Source organism: Microcebus murinus, chromosome 11 (genome assembly GCF_040939455.1).
Source record: "Microcebus murinus isolate Inina chromosome 11, M.murinus_Inina_mat1.0, whole genome shotgun sequence".
Lineage (NCBI taxonomy): Eukaryota > Metazoa > Chordata > Mammalia > Primates > Cheirogaleidae > Microcebus > Microcebus murinus.
Genome location: NC_134114.1, coordinates 46,257,324 through 46,269,699, shown reverse-complemented (window position 1 = coordinate 46,269,699; position 12,376 = coordinate 46,257,324). Strand labels below are relative to the sequence as shown.

Genomic DNA, 12,376 nt, shown 5'->3' with positions numbered 1-12,376 from the left:
GAATGCAATCAGGGCTCAGAAGTGATACTTTTTACTTCATAATCTATTATATTCTATTGTATTTTTACATTAGCTCATTGCTACAAATTTGAGAGTTTAAAAAATGTAAAAATTCTTGAACTTTCAGAAGCTTACTAGTGAGTTAAAAAGGAAATATTTACTTGAAGTACACATAGACCTATCAGAGAACACATATGATGATAGTCACTTTAAATAGTAGAAAGTCTCTATATATGAGCCATGGAAAACCAGGATTGAGTTAGACTGTTTAAATGGAGAAGCTCTTCTTAGAGAGGCCCGTGCAGAGTTGGTTACTAACCTGAGAAGTAAACTAGGTTTTCCATCTACTCTTACTTTTATTCCCACAACTATCACCTGTAGCATTTCCTCAGTTTTCATACTACTTCAGGCTTTGAGCTTCAGCTCAAGACAGTTGCATTAAATTTTCTCTATTTTTCCTAATCACTGCCTTGGACTGATTCTTACCTAAGGAATTCAAAGGGAAAATTGATTCACAAAGTTTACAATTAACCACAAAAGGAACAACGTAAGAAACAGATTACTCTAGGCAAGTGATGTTCTATATTAAACCTGCTCCCCTCCAAATTGTGAACCTATGAACCAGTATACAAGTTAGAGAAAAGGTATATTTGTAGTCTCATCATGTATGCTGAGGGTGTGAGGGTTATTATGGCTAGTGCATTTTTTATACCTTACATGTTTAACAGTTAAATCATTTCAGGTTGGATATTCTCACACTGGATTCTATAGTGATGCACAGCTGTTTTATTAAAGTTCACTTTGCCTACTGCCCGAATTGAGTCACAGCTTTCTAAATGCCCTTGTAAATGAGACCCATGTGGTAGGTCAGTGATGATTTCATGTGGGAGATAACACAAACCAAAGAGAAGAGTTTGCGAGTCAATACTTTCTCTCCTTTCACTCCCTTCTTTCCCTCCCCCTCCCCCCTCCTCCTCCTGGAAAACTTGCAGCCATGTTCTAAATTGTTGATATAATAGCTAGAGAATGCACTGTGCTACCCTATCTTATAATGAAAACTTGTTTGCAAATATTGTATTTTAGTACAAAAGATCAAAAGGACACAGTAAGAGTCATCCAATACCTGCAGTTTTGATAACTAGCCACAATCTTTTTATAGGGGGTAGGTGTGAGAAGGAAAAGCAATAATGTCCATGATAGTCTGTTTTCTGGCTTCAAGGAACTTATTACAACAATGAACTTTAAAACTATTTCACAAACTCACATATTAACACACCAAAACAAGAAGAGTTAGGAAATATTTTCCTAACACCCAAGAAAATTATGATCTGAGAAATTACTTTATTAAAATTTGCAAAATGAGGTGGGTCTTATACCTACAACCTATTGTTGAACATCTACACCTGTGTATCCATAACATAATCTTATGAGTCCAATGATTTTGGATGATTTAATTTACTATACTTGATCTGAAAGACCATTGGAGACGAGAGGATTCAGAAGTCCTTTCTCTCTATTGCTGGGCCAAATAAGAAGTGGGTTCTAACACTTCTTAACTTGGGACCTTCCACAAATCACTCAATTTCTCTTTGTACTCACTTTCTGCCCTATCTCCTGCAAATGTTTATTTTGAACCTTCTGTGCCTGGCATTTTGCTGATCTAGCTAGGAATACAGAGATGAATTAAGTGTAATTCCTGCCTTGCAAGGCATTGTACTAGATTAGTGATTCCAACATGCTTGGCTATGCATTAAAATCACTTAGAGTACTTGTTAAAAGGACAAATTCTAGAACCTCACCTAGACATATTAAAGCAGAATTGAATGTGACATAGGAGTCTGTGTTTTCTGATAAGCTCCTTGGGTGATTCTCATTCACAGCTAGATTTGATAACCACTCGATGAAATGATCTTAGGTCCTTTTCTGTTCGAAAAGTATTTAAATGTATTTAAATGTTAAGCATTATCTCACACCACTATAAAACTTACTAACCTTACCCAAGGATGTTGTTCTTTCTATAGATCTGTGTTGCCTCCATTCCAGCAGCATTTGAGTTTACAAATGCAGGATTTGGCAACAAAGAGAATATTCAACAATATATTCCTAAAATTACCTGGAAGAAACATTAAGAAAAATCTAAGGGTAGACCAAAGTGTAGGGCTCTGAGTAAAAGGTGATGATGAAAGCTACCTTTATCCTCTCCTCAGCCAATGTTACCTATTAGGGAGTAGTAGATGCTTCTTATTAAAATACATATTATAATTCATCCGATGTTATCAGTATTTAATACTGATATTAGATATGCTAGAAAATAAATATGCTAGAAAAATGAAAAATAAACTGACTATCCTGGAAAGATCTAAGTGTATTTCCATTATACATTTAGACAAATGTGGTGGCAGTAGCAGTGGAAATAGCAGCATTTTTGTGTGATGCTATCATCAAAACAGTAAATGATTATTAGGATAAAGGAATTCTAGTCGTCTTGATTTGGCTGAGGTCAGGAGCTAAATGCCAACTACATAAAATCATAATTCACATTATTACAGGGTGTATTACCATGAGATTTCATGGTACTATATTGCAAATAATAAAAAAGGACTATCACATGCATGTTGGGATAATTTTGAACTACAGACTGCATCAATAAGGTGGTGCAACTTTGGTTTCAGCTATATGCTTAATGTTGGTAACTTTATATTTAAACAATTCATTATAATTACATAAATAGTTCAGAATACTTTCAAGCATTCTGCTAAGTGCAGGAATTAAAGTTGTGTAATAGGCATAGTACCCCTATTAAGTCCTATTTAGTAACAAGGCAATCCTAAAGTTATGAGGTAAACGTTCGGGTAGGGTTAATTCATGGTACCTTAGAATCTTATTTAGCAAGGGAACATGAAAAGATTATTATTATAAATATAAGGCGCAGTCATTTAAGTGGACCCAATGATATTATGTTCTAATTTAAAAGACTAGGAGGTGTGTATATGGCTATCTCATTCAGATTATTAAAGGCCTTATTTACCCATTTAAAATTATTATTCTGAAAACTTATTTCTCCACAATTCCCTTCTTAGTTCTATGTTTTCTGATACAATATTTCATTTTTTTCCTGGAGATTTAAGGTACAAAAAATCATTTGACAAAAAGGAAAATTGTAACATGTTGTAATAATAATAAAAAGACCACTTCTCCAAGAGTTTTGAATTATATACCTGTACCAGGATGGATCCTGACTTTGAGTAAAGACCCAACTCTCCCAAGTTTCAGTAGGTGCTTGTGTATACTTGTTCACAGGCATTATTTGGTTCAAGGAAATTAATGTACAATAAAGGACATTTGCAGGCAATAGAACAAGATTGGGAATTAGAATACCAGTCAGTGGACATTTGTGTAAAAAGGAGGGAGATCTCCAAAAAAGAAATCTTTATTAGTTGATGCTAAATCCTCGTTACTTAACATAGCTGTGGGTTGAGTAATATCTTACGAGATGATCTTTGGAACTTTTCAATTAGTTTCATCTCACTCTTATCACTTAATATGTTGATTTTACTGTATCTCAATAGTACACACATTAAAATAGTTTTCTTTGTGTTGTTGAACAGCAGCAAGAGTAAGGCTGAGTTAGGATGTGGTGCCAAGGACCTCCTTCTTTTACTCAAGAATGGAGGAGGATTAATACATTTGGCATTTGAACCTGCCTTACTGTGTTTTAATGAAAATCTCAAAACTATCTTCAGGGATTCAGAGGCAGTGCTTACTTTGGACCTCTGAAAAAGGGGCAAGAAAATTCCACTTATAAGGGACCCTAACACTCCTGGTGAAACTCATTTTGTACCCATGTGAGGCACCCAGAAATGCTCATCTATCTATAGGGTGAATAACACAAGTTAGAGAAAAGTTTGGGTCTGCTGTTATAGCTTATATTCAACAGAAAATTATCAGTTTGAATCATAGAAATATGTAATGTAAATGTGTAAGTCTCATACCCAGCTCTTCTGACCTGGCAGGTGATCACCATGTGGTAGCTGCAAAGTCTCTCTGTACACCCCATAGCATTTAGGGGCCAAGAAGAGCTTTGTATGCTGGGAAAGGAGAGGCCAACCAGGAGTATCTCACCCAAAACTGATGAATACTTACCTATATATCTGTTGAGAGTAAATTTGAATCTGATCTTCATACCTTTTCCTAGTGAACTGTTCAAGGTTAAAATCTACTTTGGGAAATCCCACTGTCCAGCTAATATGCAGCCTGATGACAGAGGCATATATAACAGGGACAAAAATAAACAAAAACCACAAATTCTTTACCTGACATTTTCAAAATGAAGTTATTGTTTTTATAATATTTAAGTCATAGAAAGCAAATTATTTTTACTTAAGAGCTCCTATTTTATTAGGTAGATAAGCACTATTTAAAAATGTATCCATTTTAATTCGATAATTACATTTAGTATTTGGCACTATAATATTTGGCACTTATAATTCAATATAATTTTTATATCAGGATAAAGAGTTGTTGCAATCATTTTTTTTAACGCTTTGGTCCAGGAGAAATCTGCTAGTATTATAAGACTTTCTTAGGTTAGAGCCTTTATCCAAGCTTTTTGCCTCAGGCAGTTATATTTACCTTGTGTTACTCATGTCCTTTAATGGCTTTGGAGCATTAAAAAATCATTTCAGTAACTGTTTCATTATCCAAGAATAACTACGATAGTTTGCCCACTGTTAGAGAGATTATAAGGCCAAAAGGAAATCTATTAAACTAAGTCCAATTCAATCATAACATTTGTTGAGCTCTTATTATAAGCTCTACTTATACTTATAAGTATTTTGTACTGGTCTGATGTTTATTATTTTGTATGTAAAATTACACTTCAGGATTTAGGACGAGTCTATGGATAGGGATGTATTAATGGCTCCACAAAAGGTGATCACTGCATCCATCTGAAGTCATGATTCTCTCTCCTGTGTGAAAAGAAATAGGACTTGACCTTCCCTGTTCACCCTCATATTCAAATTATCCCCAAGACAGAGGATAATTTTTCATTGTGTGTGACTGGCCCAAATGCTATAGGATATTTGTCATCTTTACACTGCCTAAAAGAATCCTCCAATTATTGTGATAGCCTTAAATATTCCTGGTGAAAAATTGCAGGTCTGGACTATGCCTTAAAATCCTAGATTAGCTTAAATGTCATTTCCTTACTTAGTTTGGGACCTCTATGGACAAGGTAGAGAATTAGCTATTTCCTTTTCCAGTGGAGTTCACTAGTATATCTACTCATCAGCACCCAGTCCCACTATGTAAAGGCCAAAGAGTAGTGGCACTGGAGGGTAGGAGAGTGGTCAGAAGGGACAGTGAGATTGAAGAGAGGAAAATAATGGAACACGGGTGGGAATCTTCCTTGCTGAGGTTTGGGTGCACTGTGAATGTGGACGGGATGAGAGCAGGGAGTGATTTCACAGTTGGGAGGGAGGCTGCACTGGTACTGTGGCTCCCCTTGTAACGCTGGGGGCACTACCATCTTTCACAGGACTATAGGTGGGGATCCCTGAACAGTTGATACTGGGTATGTTAGTAGGAATGCCTGCAGGAGGGCCCTCTAGAGTCCATTCATGATGGGGGAAATGGCATGCTTGGTTTGAAGGCTGCAGTCAAAAAGTCCATTCCAGAAATGTTGTCTTTCCTTACAATAAGGTCATGATCTCCTTGGCTGAGGTATTCCTCCTCCCTTCCTTGGATAATGCAACTCCACAAAATGCTTGCAAATCCTGGCCTTTTCCCTTCCTTGGCCTGCAGATTCTTTTGTGCAGCATTTAGCATCTCCCTGAACAGGCCTACTATTGAGATGATAATGTGAGAGCTCCTAGTGTGAAAGTATGTAGTGAGGTTATCAGTCAATGAATGGGAAATGGCCCACCTATCCTGAGGCCTTTCTCCCAAGCCCTATCCATCCCAGGGTCCTTCTCATTTCCATAGATAAAAGAACTCTAGTTAATCTGGAACATACCAGAACTCTTCCCAACCTACAAGCAGACTTGGAATCTGCTGTGTTGAAAATTTATTAAACTGTTTTCCAAAATGACTGCATATTTTAAATTCTAACCAGCAATATATAAGGGTCCCAATTTCTCCATAACTCTACCAACACTTGTTATTGTCTATCTTTTTGATTATAACCATCCTAGTGGGTATGAAGTGATATCTCAAAATAGTTTTTATTTGCATTTCATTAGTGACCAATGACATTGAGCATCTTTTCACATGCTTATTGACCATTTTTGTATTTTTTGGGGAGAATTATCTGTTCAAATTCTTTGTCCATTTTTAATCTGGGTTATTTGTCTTTTTACTGTTGAATTGTAAGAGTTCTTGATATATTGCAATGCTAGACCCCTATCACACACATAATTTACAAAATTTTCTTTCACTCTGTAGTTGTCTTTTCGCTTTCTTGATAATATCCTTTAAAGCAAGGACATTTTCAACTTTGATGAAGTCTAATTTATTTATTTTTTTGTTTCATACTTTAGGTATTATATCTAAAAAACCATTGCTTAACCCAAGTTCACAAAGATTTATACTTACATTTTCTTCTAAGAATTTTATATTTTTAACTCTTATAATTAGGTCTTTGTTCCATTTTGAGTTAACATACATATGGTGTGAAACAGAGGTCCAAATTCATTCTTTTGCATGTGAGTATACAGTTGTCCCAGTACCATTTAGTGAAAGGACACAAAGACTAATTCTTAGAATACTTGTTAAAAAGCAGCTCGCCTAGATGTATGAGTTTTTTTCTGGACTCTCCTCTATGGATTATTGATTTTTTATTTGTTCAATGACTTGGATGGACTAGTTTAGTGAAGTCTATTTCCCCCACCGTGTGCACCCTCTCATGTGCTACAGAGCATAAGCTTAGGTACACACCCAGTTTTCCTAACCACCAGGGATGACTGTACATAGTTTTAGCCAGGTCTGCTTTGATTCTCTTTCCCTGATCTCTCCCCTTAAATCTTCTGGTTGGGCTTCCTTTATTATTACACACAGCTGTTAGTCTCTACCAATTGTTTGTTGATTGTTCTATTGTTTTCCACTATGCCCTGGGGTATAACTTGCTCTACAGTCTGATTCATTTAAAGCAAGGTTCTTTTGCAGGGGCGCTGTGTTGCCAATCTTTGAGGCTTACTACACTTTAGGAAGGCTCTTGTTAGCACTCTCTTTCCATGATTATCTTCTAGCATTTTTAGTATTTTGCTTTTTGCTACTAGAGTCATGGAGCTCCCAGTCTCCCCTAAATTGCTTACCACCCAAATCTCCATTGTTTTCAACAACACACTTTGGTGTGAGCTTCCCCACATTCTGTTCTAGATGAAGTCAGTTCCTTTAGACCTGCAGAGCTCTCTGTTGTTACTCTTTGCCTCCCCCCCTTGGCAGAAACTCTGCATCATCGCATTGGAGCTGGGCATGGGGACAGTGGTCTGTTTGTCCCAGAGTGACACTCCTCTTCTATGAGTAGGATACTGCACTCCTGGCATTTTTTGACTTGGTTTGGCTCTCCTGGCTTGGAGTCTCTGCCCTATAAGCAAACTGGGTTGGTAGATCGGGGCTCAGGATACTGGGACTGCTGTGCCCTAAAGCAGAATTTCCACCCTGCAAGTAGGGGATAGGTGGGGAAGGGAGCTCCAGTCTTCTTGGGTGTGACTGTCTGAAATAGAGCTTCTGCAACATGGAACTGGGGGATAAGAGATATCAGTAGTTTGCTTTGTGTGGAGTGAAACTATAGCCCTAGACTGGGGGTGGGAGAATGGATGGAGGGAGTCCTATCTTCCTGGATGTATCCACCTTTAGTAGAGCTTTTATCACATTGAGCTAGCAATAAGGGGTTTAGAAGCTGGTCCTATATAAAATCCTATAGGCGCTTGCTGTTCTTACCTACAACAGCAGGTTTTAGTAGATATTTTTGAATAAATGCTTTTCAATTTGCTATATGTCCTTAGGATAATTTACAGAGACTTTGGTTTTTTAAAAAAATAATTTTTACCAGTTAAATAGTTGTTTTGCTGGGGGAAGGGTCCACTGAGTATCTCATATCATAATTTCAGAAATCTTTATTTATAAACTTTATATATTATTGATTTCACTCTAAGAGGATTTAAGTTTTTTACCCTTCTCACCTCTCAAATTTTTGTGAATCATATCATTTTTAGTTTTTTTTCTATCATTATTATTATGTGCTTTTATCAGATACGTTGCTCTTGGTTGAAACTATTAATAACAGAAAATTAACTCGAGTTTGTTAATAAGTAAATTTAATATTTTATGTAACAGAAAATTCAAAGCTAAGGTGGCTTCAAAGTTTATTGAATTGTTGGTTCAACATTGTATTCAAGAGCCCACATTCATGTCTTTCCTCAGTTCTGCCATCCAAAATAAAGGCTTTATACTAAGACTGGTTCCCAATTGCTTATAAGATGGCTTCTAGTAATTATTCCTGTTATATACTTTCTTGTTCCTGTTCAAAGGGAGAATGAATGGCTTTTCCATTTCATGTCTTAAAAGTAAAGACAAACTTTCTTTCATCTCATTGGCCAAAACTGGATCACATGCCCATTGGTGAACCAATCACTGGCAAAGGGAATAGATTACCAAGGAGTAGAAGATGGGATCTGCTACCAACAGCCACTGGGTCTATGTTGGGAGACTTGAATACTCAGGGTTATGTTAGGAAGAAAGGAGGAGGTTATGGCAACTAATTAGCAAACAACAGTGACCACTACAAATCTGATTTCTTTTCTATTAGCTGTCAACAATATATACTGACCTCCATTTAAAAAAAAAAAAAGATATTAATGCATCTTACCTTTTTGTGTGCATATCCTATCCCACTTCAACTTCTCAACTTAACAGCCAACAGTGGTAAGTAATTTATGTAAGAAACTAGTGAATGTTATAGTTTAGATTTAAATCACTAATTTGCTAGAGAACACTCTATATGGAATATATCTGGGAGGAATTTCACTGTATTTCTATCCATTGAGCTCCTATTATAGAGTTCTGTTACAAGCAACTCTTTATTCATTGTATTGTACAAATATCTTCCTTTAAAAAATAATAGCCTTCCCATATTAACCTTTGACAATAACTATCTCCTCTGGCTTGTACATAACTGGAACGGAGATACTAGGTAACTAAGATAATAATTATTTAATAAATAACTTTTAGGTTTCAGTAAGGTGACCAGTAACAGAAGAGCCTAAAACTGGGAATCTAAGTTTGCCATAATATTTAATATCAACAAAAGCAGCAATAATAAGAGAAAAGAAATCTCATTTACAATAGCAACACCAAATATATAGGCATAAAGCTAACAGGAAATGTGGAGAGCCTTTAGAAAGGAATCATAGAACATTACTGGAAGATGATATACCATAAAAACAATCACTCAATTTTATAAAAATGTCACCTAAAATGCCAATTATCCTCAAATTAACTTATACTTTGATTCACTTGTGAGTTATTAAAACAAATGCTAGTTGAAAAAAATCAAACAACCCCAACAAGAAATGGGCAATGGAAATGAACAGAAACTTTTCTAAAGAAGACAGAATAATGGCCAGCAAACATATAAAAAAATGCTCAACATCTCTAATCATTAGAGAAATACAAATCAAAACCACAATGAGATATCATCTAACCCCAGTGAGATTGGCCCGTATCAAGAAATCCCAAAGCAACAAATGCTGGCGAGGATGCGGAGAGATAGGAACACTCTTACACCGCTGGTGGGACAGCAAATTGGTGCAACCTTTGTGGAAAAGAATTTGGAGATACCTCAAACAGCTAAAAATAGAAATACCATTTGACCCAGCAATAGCATTATTAGGCATCTACCCAAAAGAGCATAAGACATTCTATTATAAAGACATCTGCACCCGAATGTTTCTGGCAGCACAATTCACTATTGCAAGGACGTGGAAACAACCCAAGTGCCCGTCAATTCATGACTGGATAATTAAAATTTGATATATGTTTACAATGGAATATTACTCAATTCTAAGAAATGACAGCGAGCTAACACCACTTATAGTATCCTGGATTGAGCTTAAGCCCATTATCCAAAGTGAGGTGACACAAGATCAGAAAAATGGGCTCCATATGTACTCGCCGTCACATTGTTACTGACTGATTTTCAGTATGGTGCTCAAAGGGTGGTGTTCACCAGAGATTCGGGGGGGAGGGGGATAGACCCACATCTGAAAGAGATGGCGAACAGTGTGGAGGGGTAGGGCATACCTTTAACTTTAGCTAAGTAAAGGCAAAATGATAAAATCTAACCAAAATGTTATAAAAACAAACAAAAAAACCCGCAAAATACATTTATCGGGTGTCAGGCAGGTGGGGGGAGGGGATGGATTTGTATATATACATTATAAGTGCATTGTGCATTATTGGGGGCATGGACATGCTTGAAGCTCTGACTCGAGAGGGGAGGGAAGGCAATAGCAATGTTTGTAACCTTAACATCTGTACCCCCTTATTATGCTGAAATAAAAAAAAAAAAACAAATGCTAGAATAATTATAAGAGTGAAGTAATAGGATATGACAAGATAGAAAGATGAATGAAAAAGAATGGCTGCCAAGAAACACATATTTTAATAATAATTTTTTAAAGGAAGACAATCCAATCAGCATAGAAAGAACGGATTGGTAAATGAATGTTGCTGGGATATATGGCTAAGGAATGGGAATAAAATGTACTTTATATATGTTTTTTTTACCAAATCATATACCACAATAAATGGATTGGAGTTAAATGTGGAGAAATCAAGACAAAATGAAACCTAAAATAAATATAAAGAGAAGGTCTATATAATTCCATAGTGAGTGAAGCTTTTTAGTACCTAAATTGGTATTGAAATCAGAAATTATAAAGGCAAAGGTCACTATATTTTTATGAGACCACATAAAAATATAGAAGTTCTGTACATTCAGAAAATACCACAAAGTACAAAATGATAAAAATGAAATATTATTTGCCATATATGACAGAAGTTAACATCAAATATTTTTAAAAAGACCGTTATAGTCAGGGAGTTAAAAAGAAAAATTAGGACAGTCAAGACCGTAGAGACAAGTCCTCATACACTGCTCCTTACAATAATTTTGGATAGTAATTTTGCATATATATGTACCCTTAAAAATATGTAGGCTTTAACTAGCATTTCTGCTTCTGGAGATTCATCCTAAGGAAATACTCTGTGACGTATTCAAATATCTATCCGCATATATCGGTAAATAAATAAATTATATATTAAAAAACAAACTAAATGTCTCATAACAGTATATTGGATAAGTAGAGCATGATATAATCATAAGAACATTATAATCTGATTTTTTTGGTAAAAATAGAAAAAAATATGCACTTACGAAATATTCTGGAAGACAATTCACTAAATGTCTTTAATATAGATAAGAATATGGATGATTTTGAGCTTATAATATTTATTTGTATTTTCTGATTTTCCTATAATAAAATTATACAATTTTGAAAGTTATCTTTGTAAAAAAACTGGACCACATTTTTTTGGCTACTAAAAATGTTGCTCTCCTGAATTTATAGTCCATTTCTTCAGCTTTTATCAAATAGTATCACAAGAAATAATGTAAAAACTATTATTTTTGAGGACATTGCCTACTCCATCTCAACATGCCCTAGAGGAGAAATTGCATCTTTTTGAAGATAAGTGTCAGAAAAACCTTTGCTTACACTGAGGAATTTTTTTTTCATGGACCTAGAATCATGTAACTGTACTTACTTTACTTTCTCTTTTTTTTTAAATTTCAGAATATTATAGCGGTGTGAACATTTTGGTTACATGAATAGCTTCTGTACAGTTTCAGTCAAAGTTATAAGTATGTCTATCACCGACATAGTGTGCATTGTACCCATTAGTTGTATATTTACCCATTCCTTCCTCCCTCCTCCCCTCTGCTTTATTTCCATTGAGTTTTACTACCATACATGTACATGAGTGTTGATCGATTAATTCCAATTTAATAGGGAGTACATGTGGTGCTTGATTTTCTATTCTCGAGCTACTTTGAATGGAACTTGAGACTATTCTTCTGATTGTTACTAAAGGTATGAGTTCACCATTTTTTTTTTTTATGGCTGAGCAGTACTTCACGGTATACATATACCATATTTTATTAATCCCCTTATGTAATGATAGGAACTTGGTTTGATTCCATATCTTTGCGATTGTGAACTGTGCTGGGATAAAGATTCTAGTGCAAGTGTCTTTGTGATAAAATGACTTTTTTTTCCTCTTTGAGTAAATATCCAATAATGGATATTGCAGGATC

At 35.4% G+C, this 12,376-nt stretch overlaps 1 protein-coding gene across 1 annotated transcript in view; it reads right to left on the bottom strand.

Annotated features, from left to right (window-relative positions):
* The window catches only part of RNF180 (ring finger protein 180), a 126,685-nt gene that overhangs the window by 33,933 nt on the left and 80,376 nt on the right, over positions 1 to 12,376 (bottom strand). The gene's annotated exons all lie outside the window — the stretch shown is intronic.